General features: G+C 39.2%; 3 protein-coding genes across 4 annotated transcripts in view; 1 reads left to right on the plus strand and 2 right to left on the minus strand.

The window, feature by feature from the left end:
- LOC142345700 (transcription initiation factor TFIID subunit 7-like) overlaps window positions 1-2,027 on the minus strand; it is a 266,429-nt gene extending 264,402 nt beyond the window's left edge. Inside the window, exon 1 of the mRNA XM_075397946.1 lies at window positions 2,015-2,027. The gene's annotated coding sequence lies outside the window, so the exon portion shown is untranslated. The remainder of the gene's footprint in view (window positions 1-2,014) is intronic.
- The window catches only part of LOC142345701 (signal recognition particle 14 kDa protein-like), a 335,593-nt gene that overhangs the window by 288,858 nt on the left and 22,526 nt on the right, over window positions 1-24,209 (minus strand). The window lies entirely within an intron of this gene.
- LOC142345698 (serine/threonine-protein phosphatase 2A 56 kDa regulatory subunit gamma isoform-like) overlaps window positions 1-24,209 on the plus strand; it is a 316,862-nt gene that overhangs the window by 230,511 nt on the left and 62,142 nt on the right. The window lies entirely within an intron of this gene.

Here is a 24,209-nt window from a genome sequence, read left to right on the forward strand (position 1 = left end):
GTAACGCCTCACACCCGGCACTCCATTTACCCAAATTTTATTTTGTTGCCTCTTTGGTCTTGTTGCAATAGTTATCCCGTTCCTGTCGAAGCTCGACGAGGACTTCTTGAAGTGAAGAGTTAGTACTCGTCATCTTCTACAACTGTGAGCACTGGTTTTGCAATTCCGCTTCAGTATGCAGAGCACGCGACCGAATATTGGCTGGTGCCAGATGTTCTAGCGTAGTTACTTTCCGAGTCCGCGACAGACAAGATTCAATTCGATAAACTCCTGGGGAAATCTTGGAAATAACTTTCCACAATTCTGGCATGTAGTATACATATTCACCAATCTGTGGAATCTTGTTACCCGATATATTAGATAAAAAAACTCCTTTTTGCTTCTAAAGTTTATCAACATTTTCAATCTTGAACTCGAGATTTTTCCTCTTTTCTTTGTTCTCGAATTCGATACGTTCTAGTTTTTTTGGTCTTGATCTCAAGATAACTTTTTTCTTGGTCTCGAACTTGAGGCAAACTTTTTTTGGTCTCAAACTCAAGACTTTGCCTTTTTTATTTTTTTGGTCTTGAACTCAAGACAATTTTTTTTTGGTCTCGAACTAGAGACACTGCTTATTCTTCTTTTTTCTTTTTTCTGGTCTCAAGACGTTCCTTCTTTTTTTTAGTCTTGTACTCAAGACAACTCTTTTCTTTTTTTTTAAACAACTGACTCTTTTAAGGACTCTTTTTCCTTAACTTTTTTCCTTTGTTCTCGGCGTTCATTTAATAATTTTAGTAATTGACTATACATATGTGTTCCCGTTATAGGGTCAAGATTTCGCAATAGTTGTCGCCAAGACGCTCCATTAAAAACTAATCCTAAATATATGACCAATTTAGAAAAATTTTTCACAAATGGAAAATTGAGGTAGACTGTTAAGACTGACACAGCAAAGTCCTTCGCCTTAACCAAATGTATAAGCTTTCGGTTCTTAAATTCCCAAAATTGTTACTTCTTGTGTTAGAAAAATTGTTGTTAGAACTGATCGTTCCAGTAAATAAAATTTTCATGACTGTATTTTCCATCCGAATCTCGGAATGCTTCCCGACTGATAATTCCTTTACTATGATGGCGAATTGTTCGAGAAATTTGACTTTGTTTTACGTCTGATATGGAGAAAAGACTGCAATGCAGGTTTTCATCACTTACATTCAAGATATTTTTCATCGACCACTGATATATCTCACGATTAAATTTCTGCAGCGTTGCTCCATATTGTTGAAAACTGCCGTCTTCTAATTTGACAACATTTGGGTACAGCGGGTTGCTTGCAGTGATTGTATAATTATGATACAAATTTTCTGTAATAGTGCCCATATATCTCAAAAAAGAAAAATTCTGACCCTCTACTAACACAGAAATTTCTTCTATGCAAAAAGGAAGTTTAGTTATTGTTGCTACCATCTTTGCACATTTATGAAGATATCACACAGATCCTGCTCTTTCGACGTGCGTTCCTTTCTCGAAGAGCGTAACTGATGAACTAACACTGTGTTTTGATATTTCAATCATAGTTTGAGTTCATATTCGTTGAACGTTCCATTGGAGCGTTCTAATTTTCATTAAAAAAATTCTCTCTTTGAGAAATTCGAAATTTATGGTGTCAACAACGCTTGAAAGAAACAATTCTATGGTTACTTTAAGTTTACCGGTTTTCACTTCCGAGCTTTCCTCGGAGTGAAAAACACCTGGAACTCTGGTTGGTTTCACCTGCTGTCCACACAAACTAATTTCTTTTTCCTCTAACATTTCTAATGCAAAATCTTCATACTTGTTTTTTTGTAAAATTTTTTCGTCGATAAGAGTATGCTTGTTGTTAAAAAAATTTTTGGAGGTTCCTCTCTATTAAGTTGTTTGATCGTTTGCCATGTTTGCTCTTCTTGATTTTCAAAAAAAAAAGTTCACTAAGTCGTATTCAAAATATGTGGTTTTGAATAAAAAAAACAGTTTTTGAGAAACCTAGGGGATCCTTAAAATTTAATAAGTTTCTTTGTAGCAATTCTCCCCAAATTGTTCAGATGTAAATTTTTACATTAATTACCTTATTTCCAATAGGTTTTTGTCCTGTAGGTGAAGTCCATTCTACAAGCTCCGCATACATAGCGCTTTTGCGCCCATTTTTTGTCATGAAGCTTCGACTATGCTCTTCGACATAAGTGGTTTCATTGGTCTGTCGTAAAAGTTTTTCAGTTACCGACCTGTCGACTTTAAATGTCCCATTTCCAAAACCTGGTACTGACAAGTTTTTGTTCTGCCAAATATCCCTACAAACTCCCTCATTTAAAGGGTATATTGATTTTATTAGTCTCGAATTCTCTGTGAAAAAAACGGCATCTTCATATACATTGCTTTTTTTAAGCGCCCACACCGTTTATACCGCTTCATGCATGCAAAAATTTAGTTTTATCTCAGGCTGAACCTCAGCATATATCAAATTACCTTCTTCTTTTGTTTTCGATACTCGAATTTTGTTATCACAGTTTGTCATCTAGAGAATAGACCTTTGTTGATACAATATTGTCAAAATCATAACCGCATAACTTGATAAAAGGACATGGAGAATCAAAAATGGCTGGCAATGCCAGATACAAACATAGTGATACTCCATCACACGATGCTCCGGACGAACTCGTCTTTCTTTTCGATTCCATTATTTCTTTCTGGATTTTCCTGAAACAAAAACATCATCAATTTCCTAGCTGCTAAAGTACTCCTCATCTTGCTCAGTAAAAATTTCTTCAATTTTTCAGGCACCGATTTTAATTGGCTGCTAGACCTTGTAGCCATTTGTGGTGCCTTGGGATCACTGTTAATCATTTCTTCAGTACTTTTTATTTTACTACTAGATTCCTGTGGCTTTTTTCTGGTTTTGGAACTTTGGTCTCTGCTGCTTTTTTTTCCAGTGTACTCTGTAGGTTTTGATGAAGTTGCTCCTCTTCCCTCGGCAAAATTGTGTGCCTTCTCTTGTCCTTTAGAGATTTCTTGCTCTGATTCTTTAACTTCATTCTCAGACGTAACATTTGTAACATTTAGTGAATCGATATCATCCTCAGCTTTGGATTGATTTTCTGTGTTTAGATTGCTTTCAGTGTCTGTTGATGATTATGTTTCAATTATATCGCCGTCGTCTGAGCTGGTCAGATAGGCATTCTTCTGCTCCTTAATGGTTGTTTTTTGTTTCGCCTGAGGCTCAGACGTGAATGGTTTTTCTCGTGTTTTATATTTCTTCAGTCGGTCATAATGGACCTTAATAGCTTTCCTCGTCTTTTTATCATCTTCCTTGAAATTCAAATTATTTATAATTTCAACAAAAACATCATCAATTTGTGTATGGTCCTCCATAAAAAAAAGTATATTTTCTTGTTCCTCCTTTTTTAATCGTTGGGTTGAAAACTAACACTTCTTCACCAACTTTATAGTTCGGTCCATACTTACTGCCATCATAAAAGGTCTTCTGGCGTTCATGTTCGACATCCATATATTCTTGCATCAACTGATGCGTTTCCTGTAGTTTTTGTTTCATTGTGAAAAACATAGTCACTTGGTGTTGCATATATTGGTGTCTGTGGTGTGCTACAGATGCAGTCTATAGGTAGTGACAGTGGAAAACCCAGTACCAAATACGCTGGGCTGCATTTTGTTACACTATCAATTGATGATCGATATGCAATCATCGCTAAAGGTGGATATTTTGTCCGCTCATGTTGATATTGGCCTATGCATTTGGAGAGACATTCTTCTATTGTCCGATTTGTTCTTTCAATCATCGCGTTCCCTTGTGGGTGGTAGGACGTATTTGATGTCCTCCGAATTCCTAGTTCCCTGCAAAGACTACGAAATAATTTTGACATAAAGTTCGATCCTTGGTCACTCTGTAGGTTGACTGGACAGCCGAATCGCACTATCCAGTGTTCAACAAACGTTCTTTATACGATTTTTGCCTCTTGATTGCGTAAAGCTATGGCTTCGTACCACTTACGGAATTGCTCACCGATAATCAAAATGTACATGTTTCCCTGAGATTCGGGAAGTGGACCCATGATATCAAGAGATACTTGCCAAAATGGATGACTAGGTTTCCTTTTTGTGAGTGAATGCCGATATTTCTGCTTAGTGCGTTTCCTTTTTAGGCACACAGAAAAGCTTTCTGTCCAGGTTTTTACGTCCCTTCTCATGCACGGACAAAAAAAACTTTTCACAAGCCCTTTGGTAGGTTTTTTCAATCCCAAAGTGACCTGCGCTAGGAGAATCATGCAACAGCTCAAGCACGTTGGACACTCTCTCCCACGGTACAAGAATTTGGTAAACAGTCTTAAAGTTTGGTTCTGTTTGGTGTTTACGAAACAAAATCCCGTCTATGAGACAAAGATTTTAATACTGAACACAATATTTCCATAACTCCTTCGATGCTCCATTTTTCAACTGCCGTGATTCAGGTCGTTTCTTGTTTAGTACCCAGGAATATAATTCTTTGAGTAGTTTGTATTTTTTGCTGCGAAAATCATAATGGGTTTTATTTCGCTCTGCATTAATCGCAAAAGCGTTAACAGAAGCCGTTTGTTCATTGTCTTCTGTGTTTGTTTGCGGCAGACAGATTTGTTGCCTGCTCTATGCTTGATGTCAAAGTTAAATTGACCAAGTTTCTCTATCCATCTTGCAACCATACCGTCTAGTTCTTTAAAACTATAGATCCAGAAAAGCGCCCGGTGGTTCGCTATAATTAAAAAGTGCTGACCAAGTAAATAGTTTTTCAAATGCTGGGTAAAATGAACAATTGCAAATAATTCCCGCTTAGTGGCTGAAAAATTTCATTTAGTTTTACTCAGATTTTTGCTAACATATGCAATAATTCTATCCTCCGTTCCTTGCTTTTGGGTAAGAAGGATCTGTAGTTAATGTATACGGATCCCTATTGTTTGGATATCCTAAAACTGGGGGGTCTAAAAGCTTCTTTTTAAACTCCGTTACCACATTTTTGCACTCTGTACTCCATTCAAATTTATTTGACTTATTCAGTAAAGTGCAAAATGGTTCTGCTGTTTTTCCGAAACTGGGAATAAATTTCCGATAATAGCCCACAAGGCCTAGAAAGACTCTGACGTCCTTCAGAGACAATGGTTCATTCATTCTTTCTACCGCTCTTACTTTATCTGGGTCGATCTCGACTCCACTCTCGGATATAATATGCCCCAAGAAGCCGACAAGTTTTTGGAAAAAATTGCATTTTGATCCCTTAATCTTTAATCCATTCTCCGCTAAACTTAGAAAACCAGTTCTAATCGTTTCAGATGTTCGTCGAAAACCTCAACAATAACGTCATCCAGATACACTAGAGCCATATCGTAAGAGAGACCAGCAGAAACGAATTCCATTAGGTTTTGAAAAGCACCCGGAGCAGACGCTGGTCCTTTAGGGAGTCTTTTCTTTTTATACAGGCCTAGAGGCGTTATGAAAGCTGTTAAATTCTGACTCTCTTCCTCGATCGCCATCTGAAAGTATCCCGACAACAGATCTATGTTCAAAAAGTACATATTTCCCGCCAGTGAATCAATAACCACAGTAATTCTTGGTAAAGGCCAGCATGTTTTTTCTATTTGTTTGCTCAGACTACGGTAGTCTACAACCAAGCGATAATTTCCATCTTTTTTTGGTGCAAATAATAATGGTGCTAACCAGTCGGAATGTGTTGGTTCGAATATGTCGTCTCGTTCTAAGTCTTCAAAACATTTTTTCTTGGCTTTGCTTTTCTCAAAGTTCATGCTGCCGTATGTACGTCTGAATGGCAAAGCATCTTTTTTTAATTTTATTTTATGATAAATTCGGTCGCAAAATCCCATATCATTTGAGTTTCGCAAAAATATTACTTCAAATTTTGTGCAAAGTGACCTCACTTTCGTCATTTCCTCACACGACAAGCTCATTGAATTTGAGTTCACATGTTTCTCAAAATCAGATTCATCCTTATGTTTTCCTTTATTGCCAGGGTTAATTTGTTGTACTCTTGAAATTTCATCAATGTTTTCCGCAGATGCGATTCTCGCATTTTTGTAAACCTTCTTTGGTTCTAAAGTAGGGTTCAGAATTCGAATTCATACGACATCATCAACAATGTCATTCAGCGATCTCGCTATTAATAAGGGTGATTTGTCTTCGAACTCTTTCATGGTTTCGACTATAATTTCTGTTTGCTGTGTTTTGTTACATTCTTCATCGATAATTTTGCGTTTAATGAAACCATCGCAGCGACAAGGTAATTTGTAATCCTCAGCAGCACTTAAAAACAGATTCTTATTGCTTCGTTGAGATGAGTACAATTGTAATTTTTTCCCAATTGTCCCGCAAAAAAGTTCGCTTTTTCTGAGCTTTAAAGTACAGTCAGAGATATATAACAACTCAATGCCCAATAAACAAGGCGTGATCTCAATTTTGGTCCCCAGAACTCAACTGTTATCTCAGTTGTAAATTTTTGAAGTTGGACCTGAAAAGCTGTTGAACCTTTCACAGGCATTTTTCCATTGTTGGCAGTTGTTTCTTTTATTGCACACTCTGATCTGCCTGGGTTCTCCCAATTGCTGGTAGAGTGTGTCATTTAAAAGATTAACACTACTTCCACTATCAATTAGGGCTGTATCAGTTTGTCTTTTATCATTATTTTTGGCAAACAAGGCCTCCACTGGGCTGTTTCCGCAACGCAAAATTTTTACGTAGCTAGCTGAAAATGAAGCCCTGCCATCTTCACCTAATTTTTATTTAAATACGAGAAAATTCATTTGAAATTATTTGGCCCCCCGCTTTCAAAACAATTCCTGCATTCTTTTGCTGACCTCAACGGCGAAATTTTTCTCTCTTTAAACTCACCGATGTCTTTGACTGCTCGGCAGGACTCTCGTGCAACCGTTCTCGGCTTCTGTTCTCTCCTCCTGGTGTTGGCGATTGCTCTCTACTGTCGCATTGGGTTAGTCGATTATCAGCGCTGCTTCTGTTATTGCTATTATAGTTTCTATTTCTGTCTCCGGTTTCTCTTGAATTACGCTCACTTCCGCGCAGAAACTCTTTTGGCCTCGCTCCTTGCGATGAAAAATTTTTATTGTCCTGCCTGTTAGATTGTTTAGTCTGCAGTATTCGCACTAAGTCGTTAATCGACTTAACTAGTTGAGTGTTTTCATTCGACTGGTTGGAAGAAACCCGCGGCTCATTATCCACCTCCTCAATTTTCGTGACTGCTTCAATATGTAGTGCTCTTTCTAAAGATTTGTCTAAAGTCATATCTGCGTCACCCAAGTTCTTTCTCAGGTCGAGTCGCACCTGACTATTTTCTATGTCTTCCCCTCAAATCTATTCTCTTATTTCATTAGACTCCTGAGGCTATGCTTTAAAGGCTAAAATTTGCAAATGACCGAAAAAATTTGTTAATTTTTCACCCAGATGCTGGGCTCCCCTAGATAGCCCCCCCCCCCCCGGAAAACTACAGGTTCCTCATTATGATGTTGTCTGAAAGCTTTTACGGTCTCATCATAGCTCTTCCTAGTGTCCTCTAAAAGTGTACGATAGAAATCAATAGACAACCTTTGTAGCCTTAACGCAAAATAATGCAGCTGTTCATCAATTTCGGTTTCGGCGCCGTTTATTGTTTCATTTCTTTGCCTTGCTTTCTGAAGTTGTGACAAAATCTCAAAGTGTGTAACATAACTTTCAAAATCTTTCAAACCCGTAAAAGGCTCCGGTAACTGCGTTTTTGATGAGTGCCGAGCCTTCAGTGTTTTATTTAAAAACTGCTGTTTTTCAAATTATTTCAATAATTATGTTCGAAACCCGAACTACAGTTTGACAATCTAAATCAGCAGCTTTTGAATTTCATTAACACTGTATTTTTTTCCTGAAAAAATTCAAAAAACTCTAAGTTCAATGGTGTATTTTAAGTCAAATTATGTCGAATTTAAATTCGCTTAGTTTTGATGGCTATTTTATTATCGAAAAAACATGTAAAAACCGATTTGCGATAATCAAAATTTTAGGGAGTACTCACTCGAAAATTCGAAGATGGCAGTGTTCCTTGTCGAATCCCGACAACAGTTCAAAATTCCTCTTTCAGGTCGTGATGTTAAGACGTCAGACTCGTGTCGAAATTTTCAAACAAAAAATGGATTTCTTTTAGAAATCATTACAACGCTCAATATTATTGGGTGGTGGTTTTATATTTACTTTTAATCTCTGTCGCCACTATAGTAGCCGCCCGTGCGCAATACTCTATGTCATTGGCTAATTGTGAGTGGTAATTGGTTAATATGCAAAGTTGTAAGTTAAATTGTTAAGTAGATTATGGTGAAGAGAAGTTGGTTAAATTAAACTAGATTTAATAGAGTAGTTAGCTCTGATGGAAATTTGGTGTTCAATAAATGAATTTATTCCTCGCTTTGGTCGCAACCCGGTTCTACCGGTTCTATCATTGTGGTAAATTAAATAACTCAACAAGAATATGTCAGTTTTGCTGATTTCGCTCGAAGCCCGAGCTTTGTCTATACACAGGTCTATTTTATTTTCTGACAACGATCAACATTGTGTCAGCCATAAATCAGGTAATAAAACAAATTTTAAACTAAATCTTTAACCTTGAAACCCGAGGTTTTTAGTACCTCTTTTTATATACGTGTAACACTCACACAACTCTCTTTCCTCCAGCTACTCAGACTTGGTCTTGGGTACTTCTCGTACCAAATATATAGACGAGCTTCAAGTACAGGGTTGTGTTCACTCCTATCGAGACGCTAAACTGCTAGATCTCTGTGATGCTATCAATCAATACCCAAATCAGAAACTGAACACTGTTGTTGCAATTGCTGGCTTCAGTGATCAACGTAGTATTATGAAACTTTCATAGAGCATTGGAAATTCATCAAACTGCTTATTAATGTAAAATTTAGCCCAAATAATTCGATTGTTCTCAAAGTTATACCCACCAGCTGTAAACGCCTCTTAAATCGGGAAGTTAGTGCCCGTAACTACGCTTTGTATAAATATATTGATTCTTGTGCCTTTAAGCTGTTTATTGTTTCAACCTCATTTAGAAATGGTCTTGATTCTAAACTATTCTGTAAAGACACCGTGCACTTCTCCTTTCATGGAAACCATGTTTTCACTATTATTCTGTTTAACATCATTCAATATTTAAAATATCGTTGCTGTTATTACGCTCCTGTAATTACCTTAACCTAGTTCCCTCATTAAGACCTTCCCCACACCTAGACCGTAGCCTGATGGCCGATCAAAACCATTGTCCACTTTGCAAGGGTTGCCTACGTAGGGGAGGCGTCTGGTGTCATACATGTTATAAGTATTTTCACGTGAAATGCAGCTGCAAAAGCTGCTCTGAGGTCACCGCGGCCACCGAAACAGCAATCGCAACGCCGGCACCACACAATGTTTTGACCGTTCCCGACACTCCACTCATAGATCTTGCAACATCGCACGCCCACGAAAATGCCGTCGCAACGTCGGATAATTTTTGGAACAATTTTTTAGCCCTATCACGCGGTAACAGTGCGCTAAATATATCGCGATGTCGTCACATAGAAGCCCTTGTTCTTCATGCTCAGCAGGAACAAGACAAGGGAGCAGTTCGCCGAAACCCTTCACGTGTCCTCGCCCCGATTGCCGTAAACACGGATAGGTCCGATATATCTCCGAACCCCTGTCTGATACGTCCGCTCTCAATCCTTAGTCGAAAAGAGAACACGGACAATGGATCGAACAATAAGACCATCAAGCGTAGACTGCGTGCGTGGCACAGCTGCAACTTCTCAGAACTGTTCTGTGAAGCGAAGGCAATCCAAATGAGATTGAATTCAAGGAACAAAGCACTCTGATCTCAAGATGTTCAAAGATTTCATGTCGCGTGGTAAGATCAGTAATGCTATTCGCGTTCTTTTGCTCTTGAGCATAAAGGCCGTGCGCTCGCACCTAACAATCTCATAGACGGTAGACGGGTCCTTGAGAATTTACGCGACAAACATCCTGAAGGGCAACCCTTGGAGCCCAACTGCATTCAGAGCAAACATCCACGCACGCTTCCCTACCACCCTGCTGTTTTTGACAAAATCAGTGCCAGGCTTGTCCAAAAGCCTGCAATGAAAACTCTCGGCAGTGCCGGGCCGTCAGGTCTCGATGCCAATGACTGGCGTAGACTACTTGCTAATTTCGGGCAAACCTCCACGAACCTGTGCACGCTTGTTGCCAAGTTTTTTAAGAGGCTGGCCACGTCCATAATACCACCGGATGATTTGATTGCATACAATGGTTGTCGACTAGTGGCTCTGGATAAAAATCCAGGTGTGAGAACTATTGGTATTGGTGAAGTAATGCGTTGCATCGCTTGACGCATAATCGTGGACTGCATCAGATAAGGTCTAACATCCCTCAGTGGAACCATGCAGCTGTGCCTGGGCTAGAAATACTGCAGAGAACATGCCATACATTCGCTTCGCGACAGTTTTGATGTTCCCGAAAACAAAGAAATTCTACTAATTGATGCTAAAACGCATTTAACGTACTCAATAGAGGAAGAGCATTAAGGAACGTGAAAACCTTATGCCCATCATTGCATGTTGCCTTACAAAATTCCTATGGCCATCCGTCCTATCTCTACATCGGTAAGTCGACGCTTTTTTCTCAGGAAGTTACGACACAAGGCGATCCCCTCGCGATGGCAATGTATGGAGTCGCAATCCTACCCCAAATAACAAGACTTCACAATGGCTCCTTGAGATATCAGGGCACTTTTCGACAAGCTCACTCAGCTTGGACCCAAATACGGATATGTTGTCAATCCTCCGAAATGTCAGTTGATAATTAGACCAGGAGGTGAGCGCCAAGCGTCATTTGAGTTTGCAGGCACCAATGTGGAAATCACGCAGAGCGCTCGAGTCTTGGGATTAGTAATCGGGGGCTCTGAGGCCTGTAACAATTTCCTGAAAGATCCAGAAATTAAATACACAAAAAGTTTGGACAGACTTGGTCAGTTCTTTCTCACCTCTCTGCAGAATGCCTATGCATGTTTGACGAAAGGGGTTTAAGAGAAATTGAGCTTCCTCCTGCGTACTACACCCTCCATTGATGGGGTTCTGGACAAGGTGGAGGAGCAACTTGTTAGAGTCATACCGAAAATCGTCGGTAAAGAATTAATCCAAGAGGAAAGAGAACTTTTTTCTCTCCCTCTCAGAATGGGCGGGAGAGAATTGTTTCATTTCTTTGCCTTGCTTTCTGAAGTTGTGACAAAATCTCAAAGTGTGTAACATAACTTTCAAAATCATTCAAACCCGTAAAAGGCTCCGGTAACTGCGTTTTTGATGAGTGCCGAGCCATCAGTGTTTTATTTAAAAACTGCCGTTTTTCAAATTATTTCAATAATTATGTTCGAAACCCGAACTACAGTTTGACAATCTAAATCAGCAGCTTTTGAATCTCATTAACACTGTATTTTTTTTTCTGAAAAAATTCAAAAAACTCTAAGTTCAATGGTGTATTTTAAGTCAAATTATGTCGAATTTAAATTCGCTTAGTTTTGAACGCTATTTTATTATCGAAAAAACATGTAAAAACCGATTTGCGATAATCGAAATTTAAGGAGTACTCACTCGAAAATTCGAAGATGGCAGTGTTCCTTGTCGAATCCCGACAACAGTTCAAAAATCCTCTTTCAGGTCGTGATGTTAAGACGTCAGACTCGTGTTGAAATTTTCAAACAAAAAATGGATTTCTTTTAGAAATCCTTACAACGCTCAATATTATTGGGTGGTGGTTTTATATTTACTTTTAATCTCTGTCGCCACTATAGAAGCCGCCCGTGCGCAATACTCTATGTCATTGGCTAATTGTGAGTGGTAATTGGTTAATATGCAAAGTTGTAAGTTAAATTGTTAAGTAGATTATGGTGAAGAGAAGTTGGTTAAATTAAACTAGATTTAATAGAGTAGTTAGCTCTGATGGAAATTTGGTGTTCAATAAATGAATTTATTCCTCGCTTTGGTCGCAACCCGGTTCTACCGGTTCTATCATTGTGGTAAATTAAATAACTCAACAAGAATATGTCAGTTTTGCTGATTTCGCTCGAAGCCCGAGCTTTGTCTATACACAGGTCTATTTTATTTTCTGACAACGATCAACATTGTGTCAGCCATAAATCAGGTAATAAAACAAATTTTAAACTAAATCTTCAACCTTGAAACCCGAGGTTTTTAGTACCTCTTTTTATATACGTGTAACACTCACACAACTCTCTTTCCTCCAGCTACTCAGACTTGGTCTTGGGTACTTCTCGTACCAAATATATAGACGAGCTTCAAGTACAGGGTTGTGTTCACTCCTATCGAGACGCTAAACTGCTAGATCTCTGTGATGCTATCAATCAATACCCAAATCAGAAACTGAACACTGTTGTTGCAATTGCTGGCTTCAGTGATCAACGTAGTATTATGAAACTTTCATAGAGCATTGGAAATTCATCAAACTGCTTATTAATGTAAAATTTAGCTCAAATAATTCGATTGTTCTCAAAGTTATACCCACCAGCTGTAAACACCTCTTAAATCGGGAAGTTAGTGCCCGTAACTACGCTTTGTATAAATATATTGATTCTTGTGCATTTAAGCTGTTTATTGTTTCAATCTCATTTAGAAATGGTCTTGATTCTAACCTGTTCTGTAAAGACACCGTGCACTTCTCCTTTCATGGAAACCATGTTTTCACTTTTATTCTGTTTAACATCATTCAATACTTAAAATATCGTTGCTGTTATTACGCTCCTGTAATTACCTTAACCTAGTTCCCTCATTAAGACCTTCCCCACACCTAGACCGTAGCGTGATGGCCGATCAAAACCATTGTCCACTCTGCAAGGGTCGCCTACGTAGGGGAGGCGTCTGGTGTCATACATGTTATAAGTATTTTCACGTGAAATGGAGTGGTATAGCTGCAGCGAAAGAATGGTGAGAAAACTTCAGCTGCAAAAGCTGCTCTGAGGTCACCGCGGCCACCGAAACAGCAATCGCAACGCCGGCACCACACAATGTTTTGACCGTTCCCGACACTCCACTCATAGATCTTGCAACATCGCACGCCCACGAAAATGCCGTCGCAACGTCGGATAATTTTTGGAACAATTTCTAGCCCTATCACGCGGTAACAGTGCGCTAAATATATCGCGATGTCGTCACATAGAAGCCCTTGTTCTTCATGCTCAGCAGGAACAAGACAAGGGAGCAGTTCGCCGAAACCCTTCACGTGTCCTCGCCCCGATTGCCGTAAACACGGATAGATCCGATATATCTCCGAACCCCTGTCTGATACGTCCGCTCTCAATCCTTAGTCGAAAAAAGAACACGGACAATGGATCGAACAATAAGAACATCAAGCGTAGACTGCGTGCGTGGCACAGCTGCAACTTCTCAGAACTGTTCTGTGACGCGAAGGCAATCCAAATGAGAATGAATTCAAGGAACAAAGCACTCTGATCTCAAGATGTTCAAAGATTTCATGTCGCGTGGTAAGATCAGTAATGCTATTCGCGTTCTTTCGCTCTTGAGCATAAAGGCCGTGCGCTCGCACCTAACAATCTCATAGACGGTAGACGGGTTCTCGAGAATTTACGCGACAAACATCCTGAAGGGCAACCCTTGGAGCCCAACTGCATTCAGAGCAAACATCCACGCACGCTTCCCTACCACCCTGCTGTTTTTGACAAAATCAGTGCCAGACTTGTCCAAAAGCCTGCAATGAAAACTCTCGGCAGTGCCGGGCCGTCAAGTCTCGATGCCAATGACTGGCGTAGACTACTTGCTAATTTCGGGCAAACCTCCACGAACCTGTGCACGCTTGTTGCCAAGTTTTTTAAGAGGCTGGCCACGTCCATAATACCACCGGATGATTTGATTGCATACAATGGTTGTCGACTAGTGGCTCTGGATAAAAATCCAGGTGTGAGAACTATTGGTATTGGTGAAGTAATGCGTTGCATCGCCTGACGCATAATCGTGGACTGCATCAGATAAGGTCTAACATCCCTCAGTGGAACCATGCAGCTGTGCCTGGGCTAGAAATTCTGCAAAGAACATGCCATACATTCGCTTCGCGACAGTTTTGATGGTCCCAAAAACAAAGAAATTCTACTAATTGATGCTAAAACGCATTTAACGTTCTCAATAGAGGAAGAGCATTAAGGAACGTGAAAACCTTATGCCCATCATTGCATGTTGCCTTACAAAATTCCTATGGCCATCCGTCCTATCTCTACATCGGTAAGTCGACGCTTTTCTCTCAGGAAGGTACGACACAAGGCGATCCCCTCGCGATGGCAATGTATGGAATCGCAATCCTACCCCAAATAACAAGACTTCACAATGGCTCCTTGAGATATCAGTGCACTTTTCGACAAGCTCACTCAGCTTGGCCCCAAATACGGATATGTTGTCAATCCTCCGAAATGTCAGTTGATAATTAGACCAGGAGGCGAGCGCCAAGCGTCATTTGAGTTTGTAGGCACCAATGTGGAAATCACGCAGAGCGCTCGACTCTTGGGATTAGTAATCGGGGGCTCTGAGGCCTGTAACAATTTCCTGAAAGATCCAGAAATTAAATACACAAAAAGTTTGGACAGACTTGGTCAGTTTTTTCTCACCTCTCTGCAGAATGCCTATGCATGTTTGACGAAAGGGGTTTAAGAGAAATTGAGCTTCCTCCTGCGTACTACACCCTCCATGGATGGGGTTCTGGACAAGGTGGAGGAGCAACTTGTTAGAGTCATACCGAAAATCGTCGGTAAAGAATTAATCCAAGAGGAAAGAGAACTTTTTTCTCTCCCTCTCAGAATGGGCGGGCTTAGCATCGCACTCCCTCAAGATCTTCCTAAAAACCATGACCAGTCAATTGAACTCTCAAATCCATTGGCTTCATTCAAAAATGATTCATTCGATATTCAAAAATGTGAATTAGAACAATTCAAAATCAGTATAAGACAGAAAGCAGACATGCAACTTGAACTCATCTTGAAAAAATTCAGAATCGAAAACAACCTACCAGAAATGAAGTATACCATCCTGCTGGCCTCGGCGAAAGGAGCATCTAGCTGGCTTAATGCGCTTCCGTTATCAAAAAATGGTTTTGACCTCACGAAGGCTGAGTTCCGTGATGGAATAGCACTTCGTTAAACCTGGGAAGCGAAGAACACGCCAGCCATATGCCGATACAGGAACGATTTTAGCCTCGCCCATGCCCTCTATTGCGCCAAATTCGGGAACAGGCACCCAAGACACAACGAAACCAGAGACGTGTTTGCAAACCTGATGTATGACGTTTCCACGATGTCCAGATAGAGCCAAAACTTCAGTCGCTCAATGGAGAAGTTTTCTCGAGTAATTACGACACTACTGATGACGCTCGACTGGACATCAAGGCAAACGGCCCGTCGGGCTCCCGCTTTAATCGCACTTTCTTCAATGTGAAAATTTTCAAAACTCAGGCGAAGAGCTGCTCTAAGACGAAAAAAGATGCATACAAATATCACGAGAGCATCAAGCGAGACAAGTACGAAAAGCTAATCCGCAAAACCGAACACAGCAGCTTCAACGCACTGGTTTTTGCTTGCTCGAGAGGTGCTGGGCCATCAGCATCGTGCGTTATTAAACAACACGCAACCAAGATCAGAGAAAAACGCTGAGAGCAGTACGCCGACACTATAAGCTACATCCGAAAGAAAAACAACTTCGCACTTCTGAGGAGCCATGTTCTCTGCTTGAGGGATGCTGCAAACTCAAGCTGCGTGTTCTCAGTGAAACTTCGATTAGCGCCGTCGTAGAGGAGAGAAGGTTGCACTGAGTGTTTGGCTGCTTAACTTTATTCTTTTGCTTATTCCTTGATATTCCATTTTTATTTAAGTCCTTCCATAACAGTTCCCTATAAGTGCTATATATATATATATATATATATATATATATATATATATTTATATGTATATATATATATATATATATAGGTGCTTTCCTCTCCACTTGTTAGTTAATATTGTGACTGGGCTGTCTTTGCACTGTCAGGAGGGGAACTGCTTGGAGTGCAGCTTCCGGCTAAGTGCTACTCATCATCGTTGCCGGATGGTATACACGGTCATTTTGTATTTTCGTTTTTTTTATTTGAGGACCGTGTTGCGGCTTTACAGTAAATAAGTTCTCAAAGAAAAAGCCACAAAAGTTGTGGCTTTACATTTGAGGACAGTGTTGTGGTTTTACAGTAAGTTACTGAGGGGAGTTGATCCCGATTTTGAGTTTAGAAAATTGTCCACGTTTCCCTCTATTTCTGGTAAAAATTTTTTTGGATTTCTGGAAACCTAGAATAAAATATGAAAGAAACAAAGGAACGTACAATCGGAATCAGGATTTCGTAGAAGCAAAAAAAACTTACCAGAGCAACTAAGGCCTTGTCAAGTTAGTTAGTAGGACATATAGTCGTCAATAACCTTAAAATTTTCGAAGTCTAACCAAAATAATAGAATTTACCAAAATTCTTCAGTCGCAATCTTTTAATAAATCAATTAAAACCAATTTTTCAACAACGATTAATACTCGAACATGTGAATTTTTCAGAATTCAGTATGACTTGACGATTTATTGGGTTTGTATAGGTTCTACTCTGTTTAGTTTTTGAAGAGATTCTCCACTGCAACTTTCAGAAACTTTAGCCATTCTCTTCTGTCTTTCTTACTTGTGTAAATGATCTGTAATATCTTTTTTCCGATCATAATCCTAATGTAGCTTGTGTTATATAATGACTATGACTATTTTCAGTTTGTATCTAAATACTAAACTAACTGTACTTTTCAGAGTAAAGTTGAATAAAAGCTTCAGCCTAAAGCCGGTCTTCAATACAACAATTTTATTCAACAGTTTCGAATGCGAATCCACACATTGAAGCCGTCTACAGCAGCTAATTTACTATTCGCTGATTCTCGGACTTCGAAGCTATCCTTCTTGATTGTCAACATACTTACAATACCCGAGGGAAAACTTGTCCCGTTATCGATTTTTTTCCCACCAAAGGTAAATTTAAGGTAGTGAACCTATTCATCGGTGCCAACTGCTTGCTTGAAAATAACGGAAACCGGGTATCGACAGCAATTGACGTTGCAGAAGAGCTTTCAAAGCTTGCAGACAGATTGGTGGCGTTAGCAGAAAAAGACGTTATTATTGGGTTAACTCCTCGATTTACCCAAACCAAGCGAACGGCTGCTGTTAATCGTATCCTTGGCGAGAAAGCTAAACCAAGCAAGTGTATATTTTGTGGGATTGCTCACAAGATTAGCATCAATCTTCTCCAGGACGATCAAGTACACTTGACTGATCTCGGACTGAGTCAAATAAGAAGCATCCTAAAAACAAGGTTCTATATTCAAAATTTTCAACGCCCATCGACAACGCAGGTCACTCGCCAACTCTCACCTGCAGAAAACGCTGTAACTGTGGTCTGTAGAGACCATAAATCTGGTGAGTCTTGTTATACTTCCTTCCCGCAGATGCTCTCCTGGGTGTCATAGGGTTAGTTCATAAGGAAGTTCACAATGAAATTTAAGCCTCCACAACTCCCAGCTAATCCAAGCGCCGAAGCCTGGCGATGGTGGAAAGATTGCTTCACTAAGGATCCTCCGATAAATGAAATAACAGAGGATAACCATAAACTCACATTCCTAATATCCATGTCAGTGCTGAATTCTTCACGATTCTGGAAGCAGCAGCCTCGTACGAAGAAGCACTGCGCATCCTTGATAAACAATTCAAGAAGCCAACTAGAGTCATTTACGCACGTCATCAATTGCTATCTAGTGCCCAAAAGACAGGGGAATCCATTTTGGATTTTGTCAAATGGTGGAAAAAATTAAATTCAAAAGTGCGAAAATAAAAAGGTGATCATAACTGAACATCAGCAGCTGCTCCTTCGAGATGCACTGGTTTCCGGAATCAAATCAGATATAATACGAAAGTAACTTTTGGAACTCTGCGATGAGGAAGCTAGTCAAGATAGCTTCATATCTCTAGCGAGTGCAATTTATCGGTCGTGCGATTGTACTAAAAGTTTCTGAAATAACAAAACATCTGAACCCACACTCGCTGTCGCGCCTTCAGACGGCACCATTGCAGCTGTTAAAACAAGTCCGCCCAAATCCGGCGAAAACAACCGCGATACAAAGGATATTAGAAAGTGTTCTTTTTGTGGACTGTACAATCATTCCCGGTTTAATTGTCCAGCACGAAAGGACGTCTGTCATAAATGCCAGAATAAAGGGCATTGGGCTGCAGTTTGCCGAGGACAGTTATCGGCTACGACAACTGCAGAGTCGTCTATTGTTGCTTCCGTTCAACTAGCAGCTGGTTCTCGGGATCATTTTTTTACTCCCTCGTGGAAATAAAGAAACATAAAATACTCGACTAGTGAACTGAGAGGCTGGCGAATCCTTAATAACGAAGGCTGTACTAGAGAAGTGTGAAATAACAGTAACAAATGACCGTTGCACGATCACTCTAGCCGACAAGTCACAACTGTTGTTATTAGGTTGAAGTATCAATGAAGATAAATTCGACACAGTACACTGCTATCCTCAACGTGGTCACTCTCTGGTATCAGATGTGATTATTGGCCTGGATATCCTAGGTTAACATAAAACGGTTCAACTCGAAAAGAACGGAGCACGCCAAACGGCAGTTTTTTCTCGGAATCCTTGGGCTGCCTCAGTGTTTCCAAAGTTAAAAATAGAGCCGCTTGCGGTATTTTGCGAAAGAGCGAAGCCTACCGTCACTAAATCTTGGAACAGCTTTTCCCAAAATCAGAGATTATATCAAACATGAGCTAGCTTGGCTCCTACGTGAAGGGATAATCGAACCAAGTTCTTAGACTGGCGCGCACAAACTTTTGCTGCAAGGTAGAAGAAAGAGCCTCGAATGGTTATCAATTACTCAGAGACTATCAATCGATACACTGAGCTGGATGGATATCCCTTTTCTGACATAGAAGAGCTTCTAGCAGTGCCAGCTCAAGATCGTTTCTTCTCCAGGGTCGACTTGAATTCCGGCTGTCATCAGATAACCCTTGCAGGAGCAGACCGACCCTTCACTGCCTTCGAAAAGAGTGGTGTTCTGTATCAATTCATAAGAATGCCTTCGGCCTGACAAAAAATGCAGTGTGTGTCTTGCAACGCAATATCGACGAACTCAAAAATCAGGAGAACGATGAGAAAATTAGACAATACCTGGACGATGTTATGATATCCGGGTCGTCCAATGAAGAACATGACCGTAACTTGGATCCGTTTTTAAGTATGGTTCGAAAGTATGGGTTTACCCTGAACCAAAGTAATTGCGAGTTTGGAGTTAATCGAATAGCACTGCTTGGCCACATACTCGAGGATGTCAACAAGCGACCGGATTCCATCCGACTCAAAAGTTTGATGGAATATCCAAACCAAACCTCAGCTCTAACGGCTCATCGTTTTTTTTTGCTCATATTGCGAAATGGGTTATTGACTTAACACTGTTATTCACAACAACGTTATTCACTGTAACACTTGTTACTCCAATAAAGTTCGTTTGCTTCTGTAGTCATTCAAACAATCCGCCTTCCCACTCGACAATGTAGCTACCAACGCCATAAACTGCTAAAGGACGAGATCGGAAAAGCAATTCTCAGTATTCACGAAAAAGGGGAAACCGCTGATAATGACGACGGATGCCCCAGGAACCGCCATTGGAGGTACACTATCGCAGAACAATTGACCTGGCGCCTTTTTCTCGAAATCCTTGTCGCCCTCCGAATAGAAGCAGTCGTCGGTCGACCGTGAAGCCGTGGCGATCATCGAATGTTGCCGCAGTTAGGTACACTTTATCCGTTTGCTCCATACCGTTATCCAGACAAACTAAAAGGTGGTGATCTTCATTTTCTCTAGAAACAAAAAAAAAATAAAATTGAGAAGCTTATCCTATGACCTTTAGAATTATCGAGTTCGCCTATTATATAGAATATAAAAGAGGCTCAGAAAACGTTGCCGCTGATGCACTTTCACGTATCACTAGTCTATCTAGTGGCACCACACTTAGAGTTCTTCATAATGCTCTTTCGCATCCCGGAATAATTAGATTGTGGGAACATATTCAGCGCCATAAGCTCCATTTCTCGTTTGATGATGTTACGACTTGTATCGAAATGTGGAATACATGTCTCGAATGTAAGCGCTGTTCTGTTTGCCCAAAAAATCACATGTGGTAAAGGCAGCCACGCTCATGGAACGGCTCAGCATTGACCTAATGTGACCCAAAGTTCTTTCACGCGTAAACGCTTCCCGGTACGATTTACTAGTGGTTTCCCGTTGGACATAACATTGAAGGCAAATAGTGTGATTGGAGGACTAAAGTCTATTTTTTCCTTCTGTGGAACACCGGCCTTCATTCATTCCGACAGGGGATGTCAATTCTTATCGTATGAGTTTGATGTCTTTTGTAATAAGGCAAGAATTGCACATTCACGAACCACTCCATGCAATCCCAAAGGTAATGGGCCATGCAAGATATAACGGAGTCATCTGGAAGGATGTCTTATGTAACTTCCACTCTCGTGGCCTGAGTGAGGATAGATGGGAAGAAATCTTGCCAGGTGTTTTAGCTTTGATAAGAAACTTGATCTCTACGGTAACCAACAGCACACCTCAAGACCGGATCTTCGGTCTCCTTTGCCGAAGATCCTCGTTTTTACGTATTGCTAATTGGTTATCGCAAAATATCGACATTTAGGTGTAAACGGTCGTACGGAACAAATCATATCCCCTCGTTAAACCTGCCAAAGTGGTTGAAGTATTAAACGATCAAGTTTTTAGGATACAACGTCCCTGCGGGTCAATAGATGCGGTTTCGTTATCAAAAGCATCGCGTGGCAGCATTGCTCTCAACTGGAAGAGAAGTGATTCGACGGAACAGACAACGATGAGATAAGATTTTGGGCCTTCGGAAAGGGAACATGGGAATGGAATCGTTCCCATGGATGGCGAAAATCATCAGGAAGTTGTTACCCAACCAGAGAAAGCTGGGCCAAGACTCTATTGACGAGGCAGTCAATAGCCACTGATTCTATTGCGAGGCAGTCAGTCACTCAATGAGCGGGAGTGCAAAAAGAACAAATGTAACAGTACTCCAAGCCTAGGCGCCTTCCGAAATGCACCCGAAAGTTACGAAAATTATATTGAAACAGAAAAAGCTATTAAAGAAGGGTATGACGATCGCGAGATCGTGTGGAAGTATGAATAAGTCACCTAAACAGTTGGGTGAATGTTATATAATGACTATGAATTTTTTTGTTTGTATCTAACTAATTAACTAACTGTACTTTTCACACTAACGTTTAATAAAAGCTTCACCCTAAAGCCCGTCTTCAATACAACAGGTTGTTTAAAACTTAGAAACCAATGTTTCTTGTATTGATTTTATTGAATAAAAATTGTCCATGAATAGAACTAACCTGGTATGGATTTGTTTTTTTTATCACAAAAAGAGGCCAAATTTTTCAAACCAAATTTTTATACCACTGACTGAATGTCGTTGTAAAGGAACTTTCTCACTTTCAATTATATTGATGAAAACAGCGTTTTGTTTTCAAGGATTCCGTTTATTCTCCAGCATGGACCATTGAAGAGGTGTTTATTGACAGAAAAAAAATATTAGCCATTAAATTGATCTGCTTAGCTAGACATGAAGATGGTCATAAATTTAGGACAAAGTTGGCCATTGGAGTTCGCCAAATTTCAATTTGCACAACAAAAACAAAGTTGAACTCCAGTTTGTCCATTGTCTTGAAAAATTTTGAAACAATTTGCGGAAAAGACAAAATTTGCAGGTTTATCAAATAAGGTCGCAGGAATTTATCCGCACTCCCATGCGTGAAAACTGTAAACGATGGGTCTGTGACTAGGTTTCTAAAAACGCGGCTCCAACAAACGTTTGAGACCGACAAAATTTTTTTTTAATCCAAAGCCCTGAAAAAAAAGGCTTGAAAATTACACTTACGTAGAAAAAATCAATTTGTCAGTAAAATTAAATCCGATTTTTAAAGCAAATGTTTTTGAACTTAACGTTCATCGTCTCAAGTTAAAACTTTCACATTTTGTTAGAGGAAAAAATGAATATGTGTTTACATTTGTCTGAGACCACAATTAAAACGATTCTCGGAATTTTTTTTTGAAAAATTAAATCAAAAACTTTTCCTATATACCAAATTTCATCCTACTTACAACTCAAATTGACATCTTTTATCAATTTCCTTAAAAACACTCCTATTCCAGATTTTTCAATCTTGGCCATGTTTTTGTATTTCTAGGATAACTTCCATTTCGCCCTAACCGTAAGTGCCCCACTTGCGGCTGCACAAAATGTTTTTTACCCTATGTATCTTTATATTTCAAAATTATGGTTTGAAAAAATATTAGCGTAGGTTCCCGCCCCGTATATTCATCGCGTGTGTTTATTGCTGGCTTCAGCTTGTTGATGTATATAGCTTCGATTGTTATTAGCTTCTCTACTGTCAGACAAGCATCCAGAATTGTATTTTCAATGCCATTTGTGGCGCCACAATTTTCAACAAGTTGTTGACCAGCCTGTGACTCCTTCTTTTGATGTTCTGATATTCCTGTGGTAAAATGTTGGCTTGCTTGCCCAAAATAGGTGAATCTGCATCCATTAAGATTTATCTCATATACCACGTGGGATTTCAGGTCTCTAACGAAAGATGATTTCAGGGTGAAAAGGCATGATCTTAATTTGCGCGTAATAAAAACCACTTGCAAGTCACATAGTTTCTTCAATTTGCTTGCAAATTTTGAGTAGGTTTGCCTCTGAATTGTAGAAAACTAAATGGTTTATCATGGGATCTCGTCTTACTTTTTTAATGCTTTTTTTTGTTGTTTTCAATTGATCGTTAACGCCACTTATTATCACAATTTCGTATTTTGCTCCATTTTTTTTCTGAAACCTATCCAAGTTAAGCACATCATCATTTTTCCCGGTATAACAAATTCTTCATCAAACAGAAATCGCAACCTTTATCAAATTGTACCGCCAGCAATTTCTTGGCTTTTTTAGTTAATCGTGCACTTTTCTTACCCCTCTATCAATTGAAGTTTTGCGTGCAATTATTCAGACAATTTAGCGGGCGCCCGCCTCAATTTCACAAAACTTCTCACCCTCAGTTTTATTCTCGCGTAACTGACGTAGAAATTTGTCTACGTCTGCGAGGAGGTGGATTAAACTTGTCTCATACAGGGTGTTTAGGTCCCAACGATAGGACGTCAAATACAAACGTTGGAAGTTCACCGCTATCAATTATCACTAACATTATTATGGGAGCCATTCTGCAGTGGTCTATCCTGTCTCTGACAAATTATCAAGTTTTCCTTTCAATCTATTTTGAACCATTGCGGAGTGATTCCCCGTTTCACACCTAATGCTTCACACCAGATTGCATCAATTTTGGTCTCACATTCTCCCTAAATTTCCTCCTATCTGTTACAAGTTTGTACTTGAATAATATACGGCCTTTCTCCACATGGTGTATTTTTTGTTTAAAAAGTTCTAACTAAAAACTGTGCACCGCTTAATCAGAAAAACCTCAAAAAATCCTGATTTATATCCATGTATTAAAAACTCATTTCGGTAAATAAAGCTAGTGACAAAATTTATGTAATTATATATATATATAAATATATATATATATATATATATATATATATATATATATAATATATTATATATATGTATATATATATATATACATATAAGTTTGTTTTTATATATATATATATATATAAACAAATATACCTATATATATATATATATATATATATATTTATTTATATAAACAGATATATATACATATACATATAATATATATATATATAAATTTATATATATATATATAAATATTTATATATATATACATATATATATATATATGTATATATAATTATATATATGTATATATATATATATAATATATATATATATATATATATATATACATAATGCATATATATATATATATATATACATATATTTGAATATTTATATAAATAAATAATTTTTTATATATATGGCGCGCATGGG

The sequence above is a fragment of the Convolutriloba macropyga genome, chromosome 9 (assembly GCF_964194025.1).
Source record: "Convolutriloba macropyga chromosome 9, txConMacr16.3, whole genome shotgun sequence".
Lineage (NCBI taxonomy): Eukaryota > Metazoa > Xenacoelomorpha > Acoela > Convolutidae > Convolutriloba > Convolutriloba macropyga.